The following is a 24954-nucleotide window of genomic DNA, read 5'->3' as shown; positions in this document are numbered from 1 at the left end:
TTATCCTGACAAGTTCTAGGCGTAGTCAACGCCATCAAAAACCATTTTTAACTAGTGTTTCATTTTGATACTGTTGTGGTATCTTATACACAACATCATTGCTTTGCTTGTCTCTGTAAGTCACTGTATTTCAGAGAAATTCATGGTTAGTAAAGTCCTTCTGAGAGGTTACTGAGAATTATGACCATGTTCTTTATAAATGAAAGTCTTTGTCATGTTTTTGGTCACCTTGCCTTACCAATTTTAATTATGGTAACACTTCCTTTCTTTTCAGAATAATTATGCCCATGCCTGCAAGAAGTGTTTTGTCACTTAGTTTCTTAGACTAGAGAGACAATCCAACTACAGCTTTTGATGATTCTGTATTTAACTGGCTACTCTCCATGGATCTGTTGGAGGTTGCAGAGAAATATGAATGCATTAAATACATTATGTAATTTAAATTTAAAAAAAAGTAAGTTTTAGTTCTCGAGTTGCGTAATGCTTTCTGTTGTATTTAATTGTGTTGGACAAGATGGGGTGGGATGGACCTAAGTGCATTTGGGCTAGATGATTAATCACCAGGTGGTGTGTTTCTGTAGGACAGACCCAAATGGTTTTTCTCCTCGTGTGTTCTGCAGTTCCTGCCTTATATACAATTTCTTTGCCTGCTGGTGAAATAGTGTTATGTTTTCTTGTTGCTCATCCTCGCCAATGATAATGGTGAAAGTATGCATTTGCAACAATGATGTGTCTCACATCTATCATTTATAGAAACTTGCTTCTGCAATTCTGCACCTAAAGTAATATTCTAGTCTAATGGGCTATATTACCATGAGGGCTATTGTAGTTGTACAAACCTAATAGCTATTTGATCTCTAGGCACATCACAATTGTGACTATTCCTCAAATGTAAGCACTTTCCAGCATATCCTGTTAGTTAGGAACAAGACTTGAAAGTTTTTGGAAATTATTTTCCTCTCCCTATAGCATGCTATAAGAAATAGGAGCAGGAGTAAACTGTACCTTCCCTCAAACCTGCCCACCCCAGTTCAGTAAGATCATGGCAGATCTTCAGCCTCAATTCCACATTCCTGCCTGCTCCCATATCCCTTGATTCCCTGAGGGAACCCTCTGTGTACATTTCCACCAAGCTTTTTATCACCAAACTTGGATCGATTACTGTGTCATCTAAGTCAATAAATTGTAAATAGCTTAGGCCCCAGCACTGATTCTTTCGGCAATCCGTTATTTGCAGCCTGCTAATTCAAAAACTTCCTGTTTATCCCTCTCTGCTTCCTATCTGTAACCAACTCTTTATTCATGCGAATATCTTGCCTGCAACTCCATGAGTTCTTTTGTGGGCACCTTGCCAAATGCTTTTTGAAAATCCAAATATACTACATCTACTGGTTCCCTTTTATCTACCCTGCTAATTGCATCTTCTGTTATGACCAGGTGAGGAGGGGTTAACTGACCTCCCTATTCTTCCACTCCTCATCTGACCGTAACAGTGTTTGTTTTAAATTTTTAGGACTTTAGGGAGGATGTGCTTTGCCAATTCTGGAAATGTCCCACTATTTGTGTTAAGGTTTAGAGAATTACTCAGGCAGATTTTCTTGGGTTAGACAAAGAATGAGCTAAATTTATTGAAACTATTCCCAAGCTAAAGAAAAAAACAACACCATTCATATGGTCTCTCACATTCGTCTGGGCCCACACACACACACAAGTATAGATGGCAGACTAAGAGAATAAGCTTGTAAGGATTTTATAGTCCACAGAAGAAAAAATGGAATATACAGTTAACTGTTCCTTAATTACTCTCAGTGTGGTGATTCAAAGTTGTGGCTATTTAGCTTAGCTGTTCTTCTGGAGGCAGTCATATGGAGCAGATTTCCATGTTTTAAAGGATCGCAGTCCACAGTCGTTTTCTTCTCGGGTGATCACTTTAAAAACTGGGTGCAGTACTTAGAGAGAGAAGGCACCTGACTCCAACAACCTGTTTCGGTAAAGCAATGTCCTTTTCATTTTTTCCCCCTCCTGCTTGATAGGGGTCCCCTTTAATATATAACCAGCAAGGTATGTCCAGACGGGCTAGACTTGTTCATGTCTATTGCAGTTATTGGTTTGGAATAGGCAATTAAATTTTGATGTCTCGCCTTGGAAGCATTTGCAAAGCCTCACTGCAATGTGAATAATCAGAAGGTGGGGTCTTGCACAGTCCTCAGGTTTGATTCTGTCTTCACTCCAACTTTGTGGAATGCAAAATTGTGTTTTGTAGCAGCTTGGCCCACTTGGGCAGTTTCTTTATAAAGCACAGTATATGTCTGTATACATTATCAGTTTAAAATTCAGCCAGTGGTAAAGAATCAGAAATCATACCTTCAAAAAACAGATCCTCATGACACCTTAAAAGAACTCTTAATAAATTTGTCAAACACTATTTCCCTTTCATAAAACTGTGTTGACTCTGATTGTAACACGATTTCAAAGTGCAATGTTAAGACTTCTTTAATGATAGATTCCAGCATTTCCCTGATGACCATTGTCAGGCTAACTGGCCTGTAGTTCTGTTTTCGCCCCCTCTACTTTGTTAAATAGAAGTGTTAGATTTACTAACCTCCAATCTCCTTGGACCATTCTAGAATCCAGGGAATTTTGTAAAAACATAACCAGTGCAGCCACTATCTCTGCGGCTACCTTTTTTTTTGAGCTCTAGGATGTAGGCTGTCAGGTCCTTGTCATTTGGTTTTTAGTCCTCTTTTTATCAACTATTTGATTGCCCTTTGTTAGTTTCTAAAACTCTCCCAGCCCTAAGACTTATAATCTTGCAAGGTTATAAATCTCTTATTTTAATCTAATATTATCCTTAGCTTCCCTGGTAAGCTGCGGATAGATGGTTCTCATTGAGTTTTTGTTTTTCAATGGAATGTATTTTTGTGAATATTTTGATTTGTTCTTTAACTGTTTCCCACGGTTTATTTATCGCCATACCTTTTTGATCTACTTAGTCATTCAACTGTAGTTAGCACTCCTTTCGTAGCTACTTAATTGGCTTTGTTTAAGTGTAATATTTTTGTTTGGGACTGAGGTATGTTGTTTTCAAACTTAATGTGGAATTCGATTTATATTAAGATCACCTTATCCCCAGAGGATAATTTACAATTAAATTACTAATTAACCCTGCCTCATTACATAGTTTTTGATCTAAAATGGCTTTCTTTCTGGTTGGTTCCACAATGTATTGCTCCAGGAAACTGTTGGCAAGAACATTACACAAACTCATCTGTCAGATTACCTTTTTGACTTGTCCAGCCGTATGATGCTATGACGAGACAGAGGATATGTGCCAGGCGGATAAAATCCATGAGGGAAGCTTGACCATGTGGTCACAACTGTTTTGCAATTTGTACTTTTATTTCAAGATGCATGCCCTGAATTCAGAAGTAATAAGATGACCATGACTTCAGAGGGTTTCAGAAAACTAAATTAAACGTTTATTAACAATAGAAAAAATTTCAAGCACATACATGGGTCTACAAAATACTACTATAATAACTCCTGAAACCCCTAACTAATCCGGCTTCCATTTACACCCCTGCCGTTAAGGCAACAGTAAAAAAAAAAACAAATAGATTTAAACAAATCCAGGCAAAGTTACACGATACCCTGGACAGTAGAATTCAATGTGAGTTTTCTTAGCTTCGGTTCTTGTAGATAGCAACTTGATGTGCCGAGGCTGGAGGCTTTTCACACTTGTGTTAGATCTTAGGATGTTTTCCTCTCTTACACACAGCCGCATCTCCCTTTACCTCTTTTTAATGCAAATTCCATTGTTCCTATATGCCTTTTCATGGTACTAATTTTATCAGTAACCTTTTGGAAAAGTAAACACAGTTCAATTTAGCTTCTTCTGGCTTGGTGTAACATCTTACCATCTCTCTGAAATTTAAACTATAAATTTATATAAATGCAAATTTTCCGTACACCTAAAATCCTAAAACTTGAGTCATGTTTACATATTTAGCCATTCAAACCTAGCATTTTGATGACTAAAAGCCTCCAGACCAGCTGTCTCCAATTCAATTAAACCCTTCCCTCCCTACCTCCCCCTGTCCTCTCTGTTTGTCTCTCCGACTCTCTCAATATTGCCCTCTCTCGCGCACCCTCTCTCTCTCTCTCTCTCTCTCTCGCACGCACTCTCTCTAACGCACTGCCGGTGGCCCGTCTCTCACGCCGGCCCCCCTTCCTCATCGCGCTCGGGCCGGCCCCCCTTCCCCGGCCCCCTCTCCCTCTTTCTGGTGCACCCCAGGCTGCCTGTCTCTGGCACGCTCGCGCACGCGCTCTCTCTCTCTCTCGCTTGCGTGCTCTCTCGCTCTCTGGCTCTCTCTCGCTCGCATGCTCTCTCGCTCTCTCTCGCTCTCTCTCGCTCTCTCTCGCTGTCTCGCTCTCTCTCGCTCTCTCTCGCTCTCTCTCGCTCTCTCTCGCTCTCTCTCGCTCTCTCTCGCTCTCTCTCGCTCTCTCTCGCTCTCTCTCGCTCTCTCTCGCTCTCTCTCGCTCTCTCTCGCTCTCTCTCGCTCTCTCTCGCTCTCTCTCGCTCTCCCTCGCTCTCTCTCGCGCGTGCTCTCTCTCTCGCGCGTGCTCTCTCTCTCGCGCGTGCTCTCTCTCTCGCGCGTGCTCTCTCTCTCGCGCGTGCTCTCTCTCTCGCGCGTGCTCTCTCTCTCGCGCGTGCTCTCTCTCTCGCGCGCCCGCTCTCTCTCTCGCGCGCCCGCTCTCTCTCTCGCGCGCCCGCTCTCTCTCTCGCGCGCCCGCTCTCTCTCTCGCGCGCCCGCTCTCTCTCTCGCGCGCCCGCTCTCTCTCTCGCGCGCCCGCTCTCTCTCTCGCGCGCCCGCTCTCTCTCTCGCGCGCCCGCTCTCTCTCTCGCGCGCCCGCTCTCTCTCTCGCGCGCCCGCTCTCTCTCTCGCGCGCCCGCTCTCTCTCTCGCGCGCCCGCTCTCTCTCTCGCGCCCCCGCTCTCTCTCTCGCGCGCGCCCCCGCTCTCTCTCTCGCGCGCGCCCCCGCTCTCTCTCTCGCGCGCGCCCCCGCTCTCTCTCTCGCGCGCGCCCCCGCTCTCTCTCTCGCGCGCGCCCCCGCTCTCTCTCTCGCGCGCGCCCCCGCTCTCTCTCTCGCGCGCGCCCCCGCTCTCTCTCTCGCGCGCGCCCCCCGCTCTCTCTCTCGCGCGCGCCCCCGCTCTCTCTCTCGCGCGCGCCCCCGCTCTCTCTCGCGCGCGCCCCCGCTCTCTCTCGCGCGCGCCCCCGCTCTCTCGCGCGCGCCCCCGCTCTCTCGCGCGCGCCCCCGCTCTCTCGCGCGCGCCCCCGCTCTCGCGCGCGCCCCCGCTCTCTCGCGCGCCCCCGCTCTCTCGCGCGCGCCCGCCCGCTCTCTCTCTCGCGCGCGCCCGCCCGCTCTCTCTCTCGCGCGCGCCCGCCCGCTCTCTCTCGCGCGCGCCCGCCCGCTCTCTCTCGCGCGCGCCCGCCCGCTCTCTCTCGCGCGCGCCCGCCCGCTCTCTCTCTCGCGCCCGCCCGCCCTCTCTCTCGCGCCCGCCCGCCCGCCCTCTCTCTCGCGCCCGCCCGCCCGCCCTCTCTCTCGCGCCCGCCCGCCCGCCCTCTCTCTCGCGCCCGCCCGCCCGCCCTCTCTCTCGCGCCCGCCCGCCCGCCCTCTCTCTCGCGCCCGCCCGCCCGCCCTCTCGCGCGCGCCCGCCCGCCCGCCCTCTCGCGCGCGCCCGCCCGCCCGCTCTCTCGCGCGCGCCCGCCCGCCCGCTCTCTCGCGCGCGCCCGCCCGCCCGCTCTCTCGCGCGCGCCCGCCCGCCCGCTCTCTCGCGCGCGCCCGCCCGCCCGCTCTCTCGCGCCCGCCCGCCCGCCCGCTCTCTCGCGCCCGCCCGCCCGCCCGCTCTCTCGCGCCCGCCCGCCCGCTCTCTCGCGCCCGCCCGCCCGCTCTCTCGCGCCCGCCCGCCCGCTCTCTCGCGCCCGCCCGCCCGCTCTCTCGCGCCCGCCCGCCCGCTCTCTCGCGCCCGCCCGCCCGCTCTCTCGCGCCCGCCCGCCCGCTCTCTCGCGCCCGCCCGCCCGCTCTCTCGCGCCCGCCCGCCCGCTCTCTCGCGCCCGCCCGCCCGCTCTCTCGCGCCCGCCCGCCCCGCTCTCTCGCGCCCGCCCGCCCCGCTCTCTCGCGCCCGCCCGCCCGCTCTCTCGCGCCCGCCCGCCCGCTCTCTCGCGCCCGCCCCGCCCGCTCTCTCGCGCCCGCCCGCCCGCTCTCTCGCGCCCGCCCGCCCGCCCGCTCTCTCGCGCCCGCCCGCCCGCCCGCTCTCTCGCGCCCGCCCGCCCGCCCGCTCTCTCGCGCCCGCCCGCCCGCCCGCTCTCTCGTGCCCGCCCGCCCGCCCGCTCTCTCGTGCCCGCCCGCCCGCTCTCTCGCGCCCGCCCGCCCGCTCTCTCGCGCCCGCCCGCCCGCTCTCTCGCGCCCCGCCCGCCCGCTCTCTCGCGCCCGCCCGCCCGCCCGCTCTCTCGCGCGCGCCCGCCCGCCCGCTCTCTCGCGCGCGCCCGCCCGCCCGCTCTCTCGCGCGCGCCCGCCCGCCCGCTCTCTCGCGCGCGCCCGCCCGCCCGCTCTCTCGCGCGCGCCCGCCCGCCCGCTCTCTCGCGCGCGCCCGCCCGCCCGCTCTCTCGCGCGCGCCCGCCCGCCCGCTCTCTCGCGCGCGCCCGCCCGCCCGCTCTCTCGCGCGCGCCCGCCCGCCCGCTCTCTCGCGCGCGCCCGCCCGCCCGCTCTCTCGCGCGCGCCCGCCCGCCCGCTCTCTCGCGCGCGCCCGCCCGCCCGCTCTCTCGCGCGCGCCCGCCCGCCCGCTCTCTCGCGCGCGCCCGCCCGCCCGCTCTCTCGCGCGCGCCCGCCCGCCCGCTCTCTCGCGCGCGCCCGCCCGCCCGCTCTCTCGCGCGCGCCCGCCCGCCCGCTCTCTCGCGCGCGCCCGCCCGCCCGCTCTCTCGCGCGCGCCCGCCCGCCCGCTCTCTCGCGCGCGCCCGCCCGCCCGCTCTCTCGCGCGCGCCCGCCCGCCCGCTCTCTCGCGCGCGCCCGCCCGCCCGCTCTCTCGCGCGCGCCCGCCCGCCCGCTCTCTCGCGCGCGCCCGCCCGCCCCCGCTCTCTCGCGCGCGCCCGCCCGCCCCGCTCTCTCGCAGCGCGCCCGCCCGCCCCGCTCTCTCCGCGCGCGCCCGCCCGCCCGCTCTCTCGCGCGCGCCCCGCCCGCCCGCTCTCTCGCGCGCGCCCGCCCGCCCGCTCTCTCGCCGGCGCCGCCGCCCCGCTCTCTCGCGCGCGCCCGCCCGCCCAGCTCTCTCGCGCGCGCCCGCCCGCCCCTCTCTCTCGCGCGCGCCCGCCCGCCCCTCTCTCTCTCCGCGCGCGCGCCCGCCCCCCTCTCTCTCTCGCGCGCGCGCCCGCCCCCTCTCTCTCTCGCGCGCGCGCCCGCCCCCTCTCTCTCTCGCGCGCGCGCCCGCCCCCTCTCTCTCTCGCGCGCCGCGCCCGCCCCCTCTCTCTCTCGCGCGCGCGCCCGCCCCCTCTCTCTCTCGCGCGCGCGCCCGCCCCCTCTCTCTCTCGCAGCGCGCGCCCCGCCCCCTCTCTCTCTCGCGCGCGCGCCCGCCCCCTCTCTCTCTCGCGCGCGCGCCCGCCCCCTCTCTCTCTCGCGCGCGCGCCCGCCCCCTCTCTCTCTCGCGCGCGCGCCCGCCCCCTCTCTCTCTCGCGCGCGCGCCCGCCCCCTCTCTCTCTCGCGCGCGCGCCCGCCCCCCTCTCTCTCTCGCGCGCGCGCCCGCCCCCTCTCTCTCGCGCGCGCGCCCGCCCCCCTCTCTCTCGCGCGCGCGCCCGCCCCCTCTCTCTCTCGCGCGCGCGCCCGCCCCCTCTCTCTCTCGCGCGCGCGCCCGCCCCCTCTCTCTCTCGCGCGCGCGCCCGCCCCCTCTCTCTCTCTCGCGCGCGCGCCCGCCCCCCCTCTCTCTCTCGCGCGCGCGCCCGCCCCCCCTCTCTCTCTCGCGCGCGCGCCCGCCCCCCCTCTCTCTCTCGCGCGCGCGCCCGCCCCCTCTCTCTCTCGCGCGCGCGCCCGCCCCCCCTCTCCGGCGCGCGCCCGCCCCCTCCCCCCCTCGCGCGCGCGCCTGCCCTCTTCTCTCTCGCGCGCCCTTTTCTCTATCCAATCCCCACTACTATCTTACCTTTGCAATGAATCACAATATTACGAGAATTATTATATTTTCTTGATAATGAAGATTAAAGTCCCTTTAATGCTGAGACCAGTTGTAGCGCTTTCATTACTATATCAGCATTTCTTATATTTCATTGCGTTTTAAATATTGTAGCCAATAATAAAAGATCAGTTCTCTCACTGCTGGGTTTGTTAACAAAAAATATAGTTATTTCTCTTGGGAGCCACTGATGGGCCTGCTAACTTGAATTTCACCTGGGACCATTCTTCAAGATGTAATTTGTCTTAACATTTCTGTTATGTTAGCTTTGGAAATAGTGTAAAAAATTCATCCAGGAAGCATTTTGTTAGTGAGTTGAAGATATTGTTTTTATCTGGCGATTTTATATTTGGTAATTTTATATTTACAAGTGATGCCTCTTGGCGATAAAAGGGACAAGAACTTGTTTTAAGTTTTTTGTTTTAGGTGTTTAAAAAACACTTATTCTTGAACTCTAGTTGTAGTGCAGTCACTGTTGAATATTGGTAAAATTAGCTGCCATTTTGTGCACAGCCCACAAACAGCAATGGGATGAATCACTAGTTAATCTGCTTTTGGTGTTTGTGGTTAAAGCAGAAATGTTCAGTGGCAGATCTTAATTTGTTTCAGATAATGCTGGAGTATCCATTATTTTCCTTTTTCTTAGTGTCACATTTCAGCTGGTTGCCATAGCAATGTAGGAGACTCTCAGTTGTATGTTCAGGTTTGGAATAGGGTTTGACTTGAGAGAGGGTAATCAACTACAAAATGCTGTTCGTGTTTTGATTATGGTTCTCAAACTAGTAGTAGCAAATGGCAGAAATAACATCTAATACTTAGAATTTGGATCCTTTATTATTAGGACAAACTCCACTTAACCAATTTCTTTAGTTTCCCACTGTTAAGGTAATTGTAGAAAAGGTAAGTGTTATATTCCAGTCATTTGATAGTTGTATTTGATTGATCAAGACAATTACATAGACTTTGAAGCACAGTCTGTGATGGTGCTCAACATGGGCCCGCTCCTACTCTACTTCCCCTAAGCTTAACAATATATCCTTCTATTCCTTTCTCCTTCATGTACCTAACCTTAAATGTATCAATTACACCATGCAGTCGCATGTTACACATCATAGGCAAAGAAGCTTACCCTAAATTGAATTTATTAGTGACCAATTTATATGGGTCGATACTTTACCCACTATTGTTACCTATAGGGCTGGTCAGGCTCTCAGCACAGCTCACTGGGTAAATATGCACCCATACCCAGATCGTCCATTTTTTCCCCCCCTCCACGTAGCTGGCTTCTCACTCAATCTTGAGGGCCGTGATCCATTTAGATGATTTGCCCTGGGACAAATGCAGGCTTTTGCTTGCTCGCGCACATGAGTAAAGGAGGAGCAAAATAAAGGTTGTCTATATAATAAGAAGTGAAGATTTTTTTAATTTGCTAATTACGACTTTTTCAAGCAGAGATTAAAACATGCTTTTACCTAAAGTTCAATCTTAATCTGTTTCATTCAACACCAGCCATCTATAAAATTGACCAATGTGTTACTTAATTAGCTCTTAAAGGAACTGTTTTAGAAAATTAGTTTGCAGCAATACACAACAATTAATAAATGATTCTGATTCGTGATTTAAAATTACTCTAGGCATTAAATTTGGCTTTTGCTGGTTTGGAACTGATGCTGCTGTCTCTCAACTTTCATGGAATAGAACTTGAAGACATTAGCTGAAAATAACCCAGATATGTGTATCCTCTATTCTGACTATTACAGGCACTGTGTCCGCTAATGCCTCTGAATGTCATTTTACAGAAGGTACTGATGTTTTAGAAGTCAACTGTTTTTTTTCACTTTAAAAGCCTTGCTTTTAGTTAGGCTTCAATGATTTGGGATCCAAATCTTGAGCTCTCAAAAGTTACTTGATTAGTTAGGAATGACGTAACTGAATTGTGATCTTTACATTTAAGGAAGGACTTGAAAGTTTGTTGTCTTTAAAAAAAAACCTGGCATTTGGATGGTAACTGAGGGAAGGTGGGCAGTTCTGAACCTTCGTTACTATATTATTAAAAGTTAAACACATTTTACAATGCTTTACAGTTTTGAGAATGTTGTAATAGCAGACATACTAAACTGAATTTGCATTTTCTGTATTGGTTCCTGTTGGGTGAAGGGGTGTCTCCATGTTGATGCTGCACCACCAAATGAATCTTAAATGAAGAAATAACAATATATATGATAAGGTAAATTGATTCCTGGTATTTAAACCATGTATGCTTGTGTTTCTAGATGTTGCGTGGGGTATACCCAATTCTGCTGTTGATACTTGGTATGTTCTTAATGTAATCATCTCAGGCCAATATTGTGCATGTGATCATTCAATTGTTAATACTAGAGGTGGAAATTTTTCATCTGTTGTGCAAGTCATTCAGTTTTATGCTGCACCTTTTTGATGTCGAAGTTTAGTTAGTAATGTCTTTAAATCCTCAATTAACTAGTGCAGCTTATTACTTAGCTTCTTATAACTGATTTTTCACTAAATCAACACAGAGTTGTCATGAACAGTGTGAAATAGGGAGTTTTGTGAGTATGGGTAGATGGTGCAGAAGAGTGACCAATGTGTTACTTAATTAGCTCTTAAAGGAACTGTTTTAGAAAATTAGTTTGCAGCAATACACAACAATTAATAAATGATTCTGACAGAAAGATCATGTACACACATTGCACTTGTTTCAGCTAAATAAAATAAGTGAGAGCCATTTGCTGGTCAAGGTAAATGAGGAAGGAACCAATCAGAGTCAAGCTATCTGGTTTAACATTTCAAACAAATGTGCTGCTTTTTGCCTCCAATACTTGTGGTTTATATAAGCTTGTGGCGGTAAGTATTTAAAATTTTGTCTAATGTTTGTGCTTAGTGCAAATTAGCATTTTTTTGGAAAAAAATTTATAACTAAGCAGTAGATAAAAGTAAAATAAAGCATTACTGAAGAAAAGAAATTTTGTCGAAGCTTTTCGCCTTGCTCTCATCGGGATAATCGCAAGAATACCAATGTTAGGGGAAGCAACTTTATACTGTATGAGAAGAGAGTGCTGATTGGTTGGCAAATGGACTCTGGTAGAGGCGTTGCCATGGAGAGTGCACCAGTTAATGGTGATTGACAGTTGAATGCCAAACATTGTTTGAAATTTTAAATCCTTGACTCTGGTCAAGGCATTGCCCTGAGGAATGAACCAGTGAATGACTATCTCTTATTTTGTTTAGCTGAACATGTTTTTTGTCTGCAAAGTACAGGGCCCTGTGTATTAACATATGTAGCTTTCAGTACATGCAAATGTGCCCACATTGCGAGCTTGACTGACTATCTTAAATTGGTTGTCAGTGTAATTTTTACCAAAAATAATTATGCTGACTAATTTAAGATTGTCAGTCAGGCTTGCAGTATGGTGCATTTACGTGTACTGGAAGGTACATATATTAATACACAGGGCCCTGATCTTTGCAGACAGAAAGATCATGTACACACATTGCACTTGTTTCAGCTAAACAAAATAAGTGAGAGCCATTTGCTGGTCAAGGCAAATGAGGAATGAACCAATCAGAGTCAAGCTATCTGGTTTAACATTTCAAACAAATGTTTGGCAGTTAACTGTCAATTACCATTAACTAGTGTATTCTCTGTGGCAGTGCCTCTACCAGAGTCATCTAGCCAACTATTCAGCACTCTTCAGTATAAAGTTTTTGCTTCCCCTGACATTGGTATTCTTGCGATTGCCCTGATAAGTGCAGGATGAAAAACTTTGACAAAATGCCTTTAGCCAGCAATACTGTGCTACCAAATGACAATAAAATAAAGGAAGTAAAAAGATATCATAGGGTAGGTTGTGTCTGGACTGCAAGATATGGGTATTCATGGATAACACGGCTACCCTGAGTGACCATATCTGCAGTAGATGTCTCATTTCTGAATCTTTCTGGCTTAGAACCATTAAGCTGGTGTACAAATTGGAGGCACTCTGACACACAAGTGCTAAGGGAGGCATACCTGGATAGTTTGTTCCAAATTGCATCACATCTCGGAGAAGTGCAGTGTCAGAATGAAATTTGTGTGACTGATTCACATGCAGAGTAAGTGGAACTCAGGTGTGTTGGAGAATGAGGATTGGCAGTATATGACCTTGTCCAGCAGATGCTATGTACTCACTAACTGAGGTGTCATGAAGAGATTAATGTCTATGAAGTTATTGGAAATTGTTTTTCTAAAATAGTGTTTAGTGGTGCCTGTGTCTATATCTTTGTAGCTCTTTCGAGTACAAACCTGTTTCCATCTGTTTCAGATGAACTTACATTGTTTCATAGTTGGCCATTGTGAGATTTGAACTCTTGATACTCTTTTGAGTAAACCTGTTTCCATCTGTTTCAGATGAAGTTACATTGTTTCATAGTTTGCCATTGTGAGATTTGAACTCTTGATACTCTTTTGAGTAAACCTGTTTCCATCTGTTTCAGATGAAGTTACATTGTTTCATAGTTTGCCATTGTGAGATTTGAACTCTTGATCTTGGGGTTACAAACCCAGTACCATAACCACTTGGCTATTTAGGCCAAGCACCTTAACTTTGTACTAGGTGTAACTCTTTCAAGTACAAACATGTTTCCATCTGTTTCAGATGAAGTTACGTTGTTTCATAGTTTGCCATTGTGAGATTTGAACTCTTGATCTTGGGGTTATAAACCCAGTTCCATAACCACTTGGCTATTTAGGCCAAGCTCTATATCTTTGTATGTGTGTATATGTCTTAATTGGATTAAAGCCAGCTGGTCTAGAGGCTTTGAAGTAGGTTTGAAATGGTAATTAGATAAACATGGGGAAGTTTAGAAACATAGGTGTCAAGAGGGCAATTTGCATTTTTGAATAAAGCTTTCAGAAGAATGGGTGAAATCTTGCACCTAGCTAGAAGTTGCCAAGCAATGTGTTTATTTTTTCAGCTTACTATTAAAATTGGTGGAATCAAAGGATATTGTTGTTAGAAGAGGCAAAATTAAAAATTTAGTAATACAATAGAAAATTCACATTCAACAAGATAGATATGTGTAAAGGAGAAAGGAGATTCTGTGTAAGGCAGAGACATTTTAAGATTCATCAAGTGTGAGAAGCCTCCAGCCTGTAAAACTCAAGTCTGTCTGCAAGGGTCCAGGGCTGAAAGAAACTCATTTTGAATACGATTGCCCAGGGTGTGCTGTGCCAGGTGTCTCTTTAAATCTGAGTTTTACTGTTGCCTTAACAGGGGTGTAACTGAGACTCAGATTAATTAGGGGATTTTTTCAGTTTTTATGGTAGTAATTTTGTAGACATATGTATGTGCTTACAATTTTTGTTGTATTAATAAATGTTTAATTTAGTTTTTTTTTAAAAAAAGCCCCTCAACTCAGTGGTCTTATTACTACTGAATTCAATGTCTGCATCTCGAAACATACAAATTGCAAAAATGGGTTATGACAGTTGTTTCAAGTTTCCCCCTGGGTTTTGAGCAACTCTGCCTTTACCATCGGCTGTGTCATAACAGAGGATAAGGATAAGACTGTCAGAAGGGCAGCCAGATGCTGACCTTGGCACCGTGAAACAGGAGAGGCTGCCCAAAAGGGAAGGGGAGGAGGGCGGAAGAATAATCTGGTAGAAATCCAATAATTAGAGGAGCAGGTGACATACTTTGTGAGAAGGATCAAGAGTGGGAGTTGTGTATAGGCATCTTGGTAATGAAGTGAAGAAATGTATAAATGCAGAGATTAGGCAAGCATTTAACAAAGACAGAATGGTTTAAAGGGCAGATTTTAATTTTCATATAGGTTGGAATAAGCAGATTAGTACCTGTCAGAAAGACAGTGAATTTCTGGAGTGTACCTGGGATAGTTTTTTGCAACAATATGTCCTGGAGCCAACAAAAGGGCATGCCATTTTAGATTTGTAGACCGTAATGGTTAATGAGCCAGCCTAACACTGTGTGAACATTAATCTAATTGTGATCCAATTGAGTCCAACATATTGAAGATCACAAACAGCTACTAATATTTCATATTTGGATAATGCTAACTTAATTGTGATGAGACAATGTCTGGAGTAAACTGGAAAAATCTGTTGATGGGTAAAATGCAGACAATTCACTGGGAGGTATTCAAAGAATTTTTGTTAAGGAACCAGTTTATACCCCTAAGGGGCAAGTAGCTTTACTTGCCAAAAAAAGGCATGCATAACTGAAGAGTCAAGAGTTGATATAATACTAAAATAAAATACATGCAAAAAATACAAAAACAGGATGCAGGTCCTGGCAACTGTTAGAGCAACAAAGAATGAAAGATGATCAAATATAGGAGTTGCGAAAAAGGATGTGAAAAGAAACTTGCAAGGGATATCAAAATCAGCACAAAATTCTTTGAGTTGTATTGGAGGGGAAAAAGAGGGTGGTCAGGAGCAATGCAGGTCCCTTGAAAATCGATAAAGGCAATATTGTTAATGAAAATAAGGAAATGACAGACAACATCAGATAATTACTTTGTACTAGTATTTACGATTGAGGAAGAGGATAGCTTGTTGGGCATCCAAAGGAAATTGATACTTGAATCCAGGATGGGGACAGGGCAAAATGTAGACAAAATAATAGTACTCGAATGACAAATCCCTCAACCAGATGGTTTCCATCACAGACATTTGAAGCAAGTAGGTGAGAACATTGGAAGATTATATAGCATGGGCATCTGCAAAGTTCTCTCAATTAGAGAACTCTTCCTTTAAATTGGAAAATTGTGTATCTCGTTCAGCTATTGAAGAAAGGTAAGAAAGCAAAACCAGGAATTGTAAACCAGTTAACCTAATATCTGTTGGGAAATTACAAGAGTCTAGAATTACAGATACTCCGGTTGAACACCTTGAAAATTTTCAGTACCAGAGAGCCAGCATGGATATTTAATCAGTAGGTTACACCTGACAAATCTGATTTAATTTTTTTTAGAGGTAACTGAAATAGTGGAAAGGGGAATGTCTTTGGATATTTATATGGATTTCCAGATGGATTTGATCAATGGTCTGTTATGAAACATTGTCAGCTAAGGTTGAAGCTCATGGAATTTAGGCAAATTGCTGACCTGGTTAGGAAATTGATTGAGTGGCAGGCAACACGGACAAATGGAAGGTACACAAAATGGCAGAATGTGACTAGTGGTGTTCTGGAAGGACTGTGGTAGATCTTGACTAGTCACTGTATTCATTAACAACTTGGATGATGTGATACAAAGTCACATATTCAAGTCTGCTGATGACACAAAGATGGGCGGATTTGAAACCTGTGTAGATGGAAACATAACATTAGAGTTCTTAATAGATTAAGTGAATGGGAAAGATTGACAAATGGATTTCAACATAGGCAAGTGTGAAGTCATCCATGTAGGACCTAAAAAGCATTGTGCTGAGCACTTCTAAACGGTGAAAAACAAGAAACCAAAACAGTCCAAAGAGATTTGGGGAGGGGGTCATGTGCATCAGTAAAGTGTCATGGACAGGTACAGAAAATAACCAAAAAGACTTATGGTTGCCTTTCTAGCGAGAGGACATTTTGGCTGGAAGAATGAGGAGAGGTAAAATAAAGGAAACAGTTCTTATAAATGCAGGGGCAGAGGGACCTGGAGCATGGATGTGGGCACAGAACATTGAAGGTGGCAGAGGACGTTAAAGAGGTTAATAAGGCACATGGAATCCTGTGTTTTATAAATAGAACAATAGAGTACAAAAGCAAGGAAGTTATGGTGAAAAAACTGGCCTCAATCGGAGTATTTTGCCTAATTTTGGCCATGAAGCTGAGGAAGGATGTAAAGCTATTGGAGAGGGCCAAGATAAGATTTTTGAGTGGTTCTGGGCATGGACTTCAGTTACAAGGATAGATTGAATAAACAGGGATTGTAGTCTTTAGAGAAGATTGAGAAGAGACTTGATAGAAGTGATCAAAATTATGAGGGATCTTGACAGAGTGGTGGTGGTGTTTTACAGATCACTTGGAGTTAGAGTTGCTGTGGCAACATGCACTGGAGCTATGGGTAGTAATGGTAAAGGCTCCAACTTTCTATCACATGGTTGACCAGGAATCTTTCCAGCTCTTACTTGCCATTGGCCTTTGTTGGAAGGATTTGCAGATTGATAATCAACCTGTTTGGCCACATTACAAATGCACTTTCCTTGGCCATTAATTGTCCAGTTGGAACTTGAACCCGGAGCTTCTGGCTCAGGCACGGATGCAACCCGTTGCGCCACAAGACCTCTATTCTAGACAGAGTAGATGGAGAGAAATTGTTCCCTTAGAGTGAGGTTGAGAACCAGAGAACACCAATTTAAGGCGATTGGTAAAAGAACCAAAGATGACATAGGGAAATCTTTTTTATGCAGCGAGTGGTTAAGATCTGGAATGCATTGCCTCAGTATGGTGGAGGCAGATTCAATTATGGCTTTCAAAGAGAATTGAATAATTATCATGATAGATGATTTGCAAACCTGTGGGGGAAAAAGGTGGCAGAGTGAGACTAGATGAGTTACTGTTGCAAAGAACTGACACAACAGGTTGAATGCCCTCCTCCTGTGCTGTAACCATCCTATGATTCTATGAACTAGCTTCAATAGTTTTAGCTCTTAAATTCAGAAGAGCAAACTTCATTTTATAAGCTATTAATGCATTGAATTTGGTGGCTGGTACTTTGGTAAGTTCTTTTGACAAACTACCTTTTATTGTATAGAACAAATAATTTTCCTAATAATTGCTGTTGAAGCAATTTTAACACCTGCAGGAAAATTGTATTTTGATCGCTTTTTAGGCAGCATTTCAACTTGATTCTGTATGCAAAATGTGAATGTTGAGAAGGAATTGCTTTGAGGAGTTACTTAAAGGTCTTTGTGCAGACAGAACTAATATCAATTATGCACTGGGCTTGGATGGAGCTTTATTGTTGCTGCTTAGTTAGCCATGGCAAAGGCTGAAGTTGGAGGCTTCTTGCTGTGTTCAAGAGGTAATTCAATGACTTTTCTGAAAAGGAGGCATTTCAGACTGAAGCTGTTAAGACCTGGAGGATTACCAAGTTTTTTTCAATATGAAGGCTCTTTGGTGCAAATTGTATGTAAAAAGGGATACTTCCATTAGTAAAATGGATTTATGATTAGCAATCATAGTTGATGTTTTTGATAAAATAGATGGTAAATTATGAAGTTCAGCTTGCTTCACACCATAATTGATCTCAATTATTACTGTTCACATCAGAATTCTGAGCTACTCATACGTTTAAAAGTAGTTGGAGAACAAATTAAATACAGCTTCATTGGAATTTTATAATGGCCCGGATCTTCCAAGGAGTAGCAATTATCATTGAATTGCCACTTTGTTCAGATTCCCCTGACTTGACATTGCTCCGCATTTCTTCTGGTACCTCCGGAGCCTTGGAGCACAGTGCCCCTTGGGAAACTTGGTCGAAGTGGAGTAGAATCTGGGGAAGACGGGACATGCCCCTTTTTACGGCACTAGCTGCCAATGGTAAGTTTAAATGTCCAATCTTTAAATGTTAGTGAATGAATGGGTGTGTAGATGTTTGAGGTAGTAAGTGGGTGAGGTACGTGAGTAGGTGGGTAGTCGGATTGGGGGGGGGTGGGGGGGCGTGGGTGAGGTAACTTGGTCAGGAGGGGTAGTTGAGTCAGTTCTGGAATTAGCCAGGAAGTAGACTAGGTTTTAATCTGTCTAACATTTCCTGGATAACTATTCAGGTAAGTACATCAGAACTGTCATAAGTTTCTGACTCTTAATTTATTAGCATTGGAGATATTCGCAGAGGGCCCCAGGAGGCAGGCGAATTGCCCACCGGAAGTTGAAACTTCCTGGGTAATTCCCATGTAGGTCAGAACTTCCACAGGGCCCCGAAGCACATCTTCGGTCATACATCTGGTCCCCGATCCGGAGATGAGAAGATTTAGCCCAATACCATTTGTGTTTGTTTTTCTGACTAACTTGAAAATAACTAAATCAAAAGCTTTAAATCAGGGTTTCCCAAACTGAGAGTCACGCCGGCCAATCAGCTCAGAGGAAGCAATGTGACTGTCGAGTGGAGACTAACTAGGATGTAAATTTTTTTCCCTGCATTGTTCGTCAATGGGACAGCTTTTTATTGTCCTTATTGGCCATTCAGTTCAGCTCTCTGGTTAATGGGGACTTGTTCGGGCACGTTTACAATGGAGGAGATTTGAGGTGGTGAATAGCGGGACAGTTATGGAATTGGCACTGAGTTGTTGCTGTATATGTGTGCACGATCAGAGTCTTCAAAACCACTGTAGACTAAATCATTTTTCCCCCGCTCAGCGCCCACCCCCACTGCACAGCAATTCCAAAACAACAATGTACGCTGCATGGACTGTCAAGATTTACCTGGGTAGGACTGTCTAATTTGTTGTCCAAGGGTTTCCCTTTGTTAGTTTTAACATGAAAATTATAGTTTAATTAAATATCGTGTATTATTGATCTGTTGGTTATATTTTGTTCTTGGCAGGCAATTTTCACTCTTGGTTAGCACAATCATTTTAACAATTTTGGATACCTGGCTTCAAAGTCTCATCTCTCTCTGAAGGGATTGTAATTGGGAAATCTAAGCGCTATAAGTGGGCTCAAGCCCACAAAGCTAATTGACAGCAGACTGTCATGGTTGCTTCTGTCACAAGGACAAATAGTGCAGGAAATTGTAGAATGAATTGTGCTGCTGTAGGGATTGCTGTTCTGTTAGGATTGAAGTATTGTGCTGGAGTATGGTAGAAGCAGTTTTCACTCTACTTGGATGTGTTTTTAATCTAATGGGGGAGAAGACAGTTAGAAGTAGAAAAAGGGAGAGACTGAGCCTAGAGAATTTGTCTTCAGTTTTTCCGTCCATCACCACCTCCATGCCACCCACTATTCCTTGTACATCCTTAGAGTGAATCCTGGCCTCTTCAGAAAATTTATGTATGCAGAGCTAAATTATGTAGCTATGTCTAAATATGGTTAATCAGTCCAGAAATCTGAGTGCTGCTTTTCACTTACAGAATTACCGTAAGCGTTATATTTTGAGCTTTTCATTGACAGTGCGAAGCGGTAAAAGTAGAATGTTTTGACTTGACAAATTCTTCTAACCTGAAGGACCAGCAAGTCATAATGAGATTTACTCATTATGAGATTCACTGAAGGAGCCTTGAAGAAGCCTCCAGCCATTTGTGCATAAGTCTGTCTTTCCAGTAACTAAAGTTGGAGAGAACCATTTGGAATTCCACTGTCAATTGGGTACTCTGTTAACTTGATTTTTTTCTTAAATCTAAAATCTATTTTGGACTGTTGCCTTAAAGGGGGTGTGTAACCGGGAGTCAGGTTAATTAGGAATTTTAGGAGTTGCCATAGTATTAAATAATTGTAGTCTTATGTATGTATTTGAAATCTTTTATTTTGTTAATAAATATTTTAATTTAATTTTTAAAAACTCTACTGGTCTTAGTGGACTCTTCTTCTGAATTCAGTGCACACATCTTCCTCATAATAAATAAAACTTGCAAAACAGTTGTGATAGCATGGCCAAGATTCCTTTGTGGATTTGGTCCACTGGCACACGTCATCTGCCATATTATAACAGGCAACTACAGGCCAGTCAGTTTGATCTCAGTGGTAGGGAAACTTCTGGAAACTATCATATGGGATAAAATCAACATCACTTAGACTAGTGCAGGATAATTAAGGAAAGCCAGCATGAGTTCATCAAGGGAAATTCATCTTTAACTGACTTGCTGGAGTTTTTTCAGGATGTAACAGAAGGTTGATTAAGGAAACATTGTTGGTGGTATATATGGATTTTCAAAAGACATTTCATACAGTGCCACATAACAGACTTGTGACCAAAATTCTAGGTTATGGAATAAAAGGGAAAGTAGGCGCTTGGATAAGAAATTAGCTGTGTGACAGGAAACAGTAGTGATAAATGGTTGTTTTTCAAATTGAAGGAAGGTTTGTAGTGGAGTTCCCCAGGGGTCAGTGTTGGAACCCTTGTTCTTCCTGATATATATTAATGACCTAGACTGTGGTGTGCAGGGTGTGATTTAAAAATTTGCAGATGATATGAAGATTGGAAATGTCAGCTGTGTTGGGGATAGTCCTGAACTTCAAAAAGACATAGACATGTTGGTGGATTGGGCAGGCAAGTGGCAGATGAAGTGTGAGGTGATTCGTTTTGACAGGCAAGATACGGTGCGAGTATAAAATAAAGGGAGAGCCTCTAAAGGAACTGAGGGACCTTGGTGTATCCGTACGTCAGTCATTGAAAATAGCAGGGTATGTTGAGAAAGTAGCTAATAAAGTACATACTATCTTAGGCTTTATTAATAGCGAATTGAGTGCAAGAGTAAGGAGGTCATGCTAAACTTGTATAAGACACTATTTAGGCCTCATCTGGAGTACTGCATCCAGTCCTGAGTGCCATACTTGAGGAAGGATGTGAAGGCATTGGAGCGAACACAGAGGGGATTCACAAGAATGATTCCAGGGATGGAGAACTGTGGATATGAGGCTAGATTGGAGAGATTGAGACTGTTTTCCTTGGAGAAAAGAAGGCTGAGAGGAGACTTGATAGAGCTGTTCAAGAACCTGAGGTGGGGTATGGACAGGGTAAATAGTGAGAAACTGTTCCCACTCAAGAGAACATTAAGAACTAGAGGGCATAGATTCAAAATAATTTGCAAAAGGAGTAAATATGATGAGGAAATTTTTTTTCAATGACGGTGGTTGGAGTCTGGAACAATCTTCCTGAAAGGGTGGTGGAGGCAGGTTTGACTGAGGCATTCAAAAGGGAATTGGGTTGCTACCTGAAAAGAGAGTGTGCAAGGTTATGGGGATAAGGCAGGGGAGTGGGACTAGGTGGAGTGCTCTTTCAGAGAGCCAGTGCAGACTCGATGGGCGGAATGGCCGCCTCCTGCACTGTAAAGATACTGTGGGGGTTGTGTTTGGGGAGGCTGCTGCCTTGGTGAAAGCGTGAAAACAGTTGCTGTGCTCTTAAGACAAACATTTGAAAGTCTGGTTTTAGCATGCAATTTTGATCCTAATTGCTAATTACCATCATACAGATTTCGGGAACCAAATCAGAAGACACAGGTTACTTTCTGTCGTGGTTCTGCTGTTTCTGCTAGAAGAGGCCTGTCCTGTATCTTGAATGGAGCCCACCTCACCCTCCTGATCCTCCCCCCTTCAGTAACCAGTGCTGCTCTGTCTGGTGTCCCCTCCACTTGTAGAGCAGGGAGAGGGTCTCCTTGCAAGATGTCCAGGACCAAGTGCTCCCTTTTCTCCTGGTGACTTATAAAGTGTACTTTGAGGTGGAGTAGCATTTTGTTTTCTTTTTTAGCTGAAGTCCTCAGAGAATTTCACAAATAAATACTGATATTGTGAAGGCTTGATAGTATCCTATAATGTTTCCTGATGTGTTTCAAAAGTTCAAAATAATTTTTTATTGTTAATAATCTCCACTAGCAAGTGAACAATTCAGGGTGATGTACCTTTTAAGTAACAATCAATCCCCCAATGACTTGTTTATTCCCAATCAGCTGGTTGCTTTTAAGGGAGTGTGTTAGGCCAAGTGCCATTCACCAAAATGCTGTGCATCTTCATTAATTGTTAGCAGGCAACACAAGTGGCAGTCAGCCCCTCGCTTATCTTTTAGGTGGCTGTTTCTAGTGCAGTCTTCAACTCAACCTCTAACCTCGCCTCCCCAACAACAGTACTTCCAGCTGCCTGTGTTGTATCCCCCGGAATCTCTTCCTAAAACCATCTACCTCTGTATCCCCTGCATTACATTAATACTACCCTTAATACCCACATCTTTGACCAATCCTTCAGCCATCCTGTTATCTCCTCTTTTGACTACTGCTTCACAAGACAAAAATCAAAAAAAGGCAAAATGTGAAGCTGTTCTAAATTCTTTCTCTTTTAGCTTTCCACATGATACATGGGGTTACCATAATGCTGCTTGGTCATCCTTCATAACAACCGTCAGTTGTTTTTAGATTTGTCAAGTGGCTTTACAGCCAGATGCCCTACCTATTGCTAACCCTCTCCATTTATCCAGGCTGGCAACTGGCATCTATACACACTGGTTTGCCTGCACCAGTGACTGGGTTATGCCTTTCTAAATTAAAGATATATAAATACAAGTGCTATTGCAATGAGAAAACTGTATGCATGACTTTTGCCAGGGGAGGATTTTTTTTGCTATTGACATTTCAGCTAATCAGGAGGAGCCACTGCAGTTCCACTGGTTTCCCAGCATTGTTCTGATTAAAAATAGAACTTCAGTTCTTGCCTTCTCAAACTATAGGACATGGCAAGGCTGAGAACAACTGAGTAATTTTCTTAACTTTGTCCTAGAACCTCTGAATTTTAATTAGTTATTTATTTTTACATTTTCCTTGTCTTTGAATCCAGGATTGTGCATGGACTGCTGCCTCGCAACATGGTAGTAACTATGTTATTGCAGTTCAGAAAAAATAATTTTTATTATCAATTTTTTTTTTAACATTGCATCGAGGAATTTTTTTGGATCACATTTGAAATATATTTCAATGAATTGAACCCACCTATCCTAGTGATCTCTGCCTTCCTTTTGGAATGTATTAAAAATGTTGTGTTCCTAAATATTCATCTGTTCATTTTACTATAGTGGGAAAATAATTGTAATGTTAACAGCACTCATAATAAAAAAAAATTGTTGCAGTCATTCTGATGTAATTGTACAGTGTTTTGTGGGTTTGGTTTTTTTTTGTTCCAATTGAACAAACATTCCAAAATGCATTTTCTCATTGAATGGGATTGGTGGTGTAGTCTGCAGACTTGTTTAGTGAAAATGTGAATGCTGAACAATAAGGATCATTCACATGCACCTTGTGGATCAGAATAAATAGGTTCCTCAGGGCACTCTGTCTTTTTCTGTGCCTGAAAGATTTATAAGAAAGAGCTTTTTTTGAAAACTAAAAATCAAGACAATTTCAGTTCTCTTGGTATAGATTTAAGGAAGGAAACTACTTCTGAGAGGTGTAATGTCAGACCGCTGTACATTGAATCAAAGTGAACAGAATTGGATTTAGAAATAGTCAAGGGCTCATCACCATGTTCAGATCACATGGAAAACCGTTTTTTTTTAAAAAGCTGATTGTTCAGATATGATAGCTAGAGGTGTGGAGTTGAAGCCCAGAGGAATTGTTCTGATTTTACAGTGCACCTGAGAGCATGTTCAGAGTGCTTTCAGTTCTGCTGTAAAGGTATATCGATATAGAAAGTTGGAGAAAACAGTAATAATACCACCCTCAAATGTAGCTGAGCTGGATGTTCAAGATTTACAGGCTCTTAATGTTAGAAGCCCATTGAGCTACACACACTAACTGGTGAAGATAAAACCAGAAAGTGGATGAGAACGCCAAATTAAATCTGGTGAAAATAAATTCAGAAATACAGCATGATGAATTAATTTACTCATTTCTGGAATAATGTATCAAGCAGGATAATAGAGACACAGCTTTTAGAATCAATCAAAATAAGCTGGGTGCCAAGATGGATAGGCATTGGATTAAATTGGAAAAACTCAGCAGGTCTGGCAGCATCGGCGGAGAAGAAAAGAGTTGACGTTTCGAGTCCTCATGACCCTTCGACAGAACTTGAGTTTGAGTCCAAGAAAGAGTTGAAATATAAGCTGGTTTAAGGTGTGTGTGTGGGGGGCGGAGAGATAGAGAGACAGAGAGGTGGAGGGGGGGGTGTGGTTGTAGGGAGCAAGACAACAGAGAGATACGGAAATCTTGTCGCAGAGAGGAACAGAACTTCTTCAAGGAGGTAGCCTGCTGCCAGACCTGCTGAGTTTTTCCAGGTAATTCTGTTTTTGTTTTGGATTTCCAGCATCCGCAGTTTTTTTGTTTTTATCTCTGTGTTTAATTGACTGCCACTGCTGTTCAAGAAATGCCTACCTCCTTGAAGAAGTTCTGTTCCTCTCTGCGACAAGATTTCCGTATCTCTCTGTTGTCTTGCTCCCTACAACCACACCCCCCCCCTCCACCTCTCTGTCTCTCTATCTCTCCGCCCCCCACACACACACCTTAAACCAGCTTATATTTCAACTCTTTCTTGGACTCGAACTCAAGTTCTGTCGAAGGGTCATGAGGACTCGAAACGTCAACTCTTTTCTTCTCCGCCGATGCTGCCAGACCTGAGTTTTTCCAGGTAATTCTGTTTTTGTTTTGGATTTCCAGCATCCGCAGTTTTTTTGTTTTTTTGTTTTTATTGGATTAAATTGCCCTTGAGTGCTCCTGCTGTATTTCTGATTTGTATACAATCGGAGAACAAAAGTCAGAAAGCTCTAGTATGGAGGAAGCTGTGATGAGAGGTTAATTGTCAGTGCTGAGACTTTTTGTCAGTTTAGTTCTACAGGAAATAACACTATGAATCTAATGAACCTATTAGAAGTAAGTTAATTTTATGCAGTAGTACCCTTATTTGCCACAAGAGGGAACTGTAACATTGTAAATTCCCGTGCTTCCTCTAGTGGTGGGAAAGCTAATTCAACATGGCTTGTTTTGAGTGGCAGATGCTGGGCTCTCCTTCCATCAAAAATTTACTTTTCATTATTTATGCTTTGTAAAATATGCACTCAAACAATGGCAAGTAGTATCCAATTTGTTTGTAATTTGGGGGAAAT

The 24954-nt window shown here is 45.5% G+C and overlaps 1 protein-coding gene across 2 annotated transcripts in view; it reads left to right on the top strand.

Moving 5' to 3' along the window:
- LOC121285843 (mediator of RNA polymerase II transcription subunit 13-like) overlaps positions 1-24954 on the top strand; it is a 271744-nt gene that overhangs the window by 49032 nt on the left and 197758 nt on the right. The window lies entirely within an intron of this gene.

Source organism: Carcharodon carcharias, chromosome 13, assembly GCF_017639515.1.
Source record: "Carcharodon carcharias isolate sCarCar2 chromosome 13, sCarCar2.pri, whole genome shotgun sequence".
NCBI lineage: Eukaryota > Metazoa > Chordata > Chondrichthyes > Lamniformes > Lamnidae > Carcharodon > Carcharodon carcharias.
The sequence above is the reverse complement of the archived record's forward strand: the minus strand, read 5'-3'. Positions and strand labels throughout refer to the sequence as shown.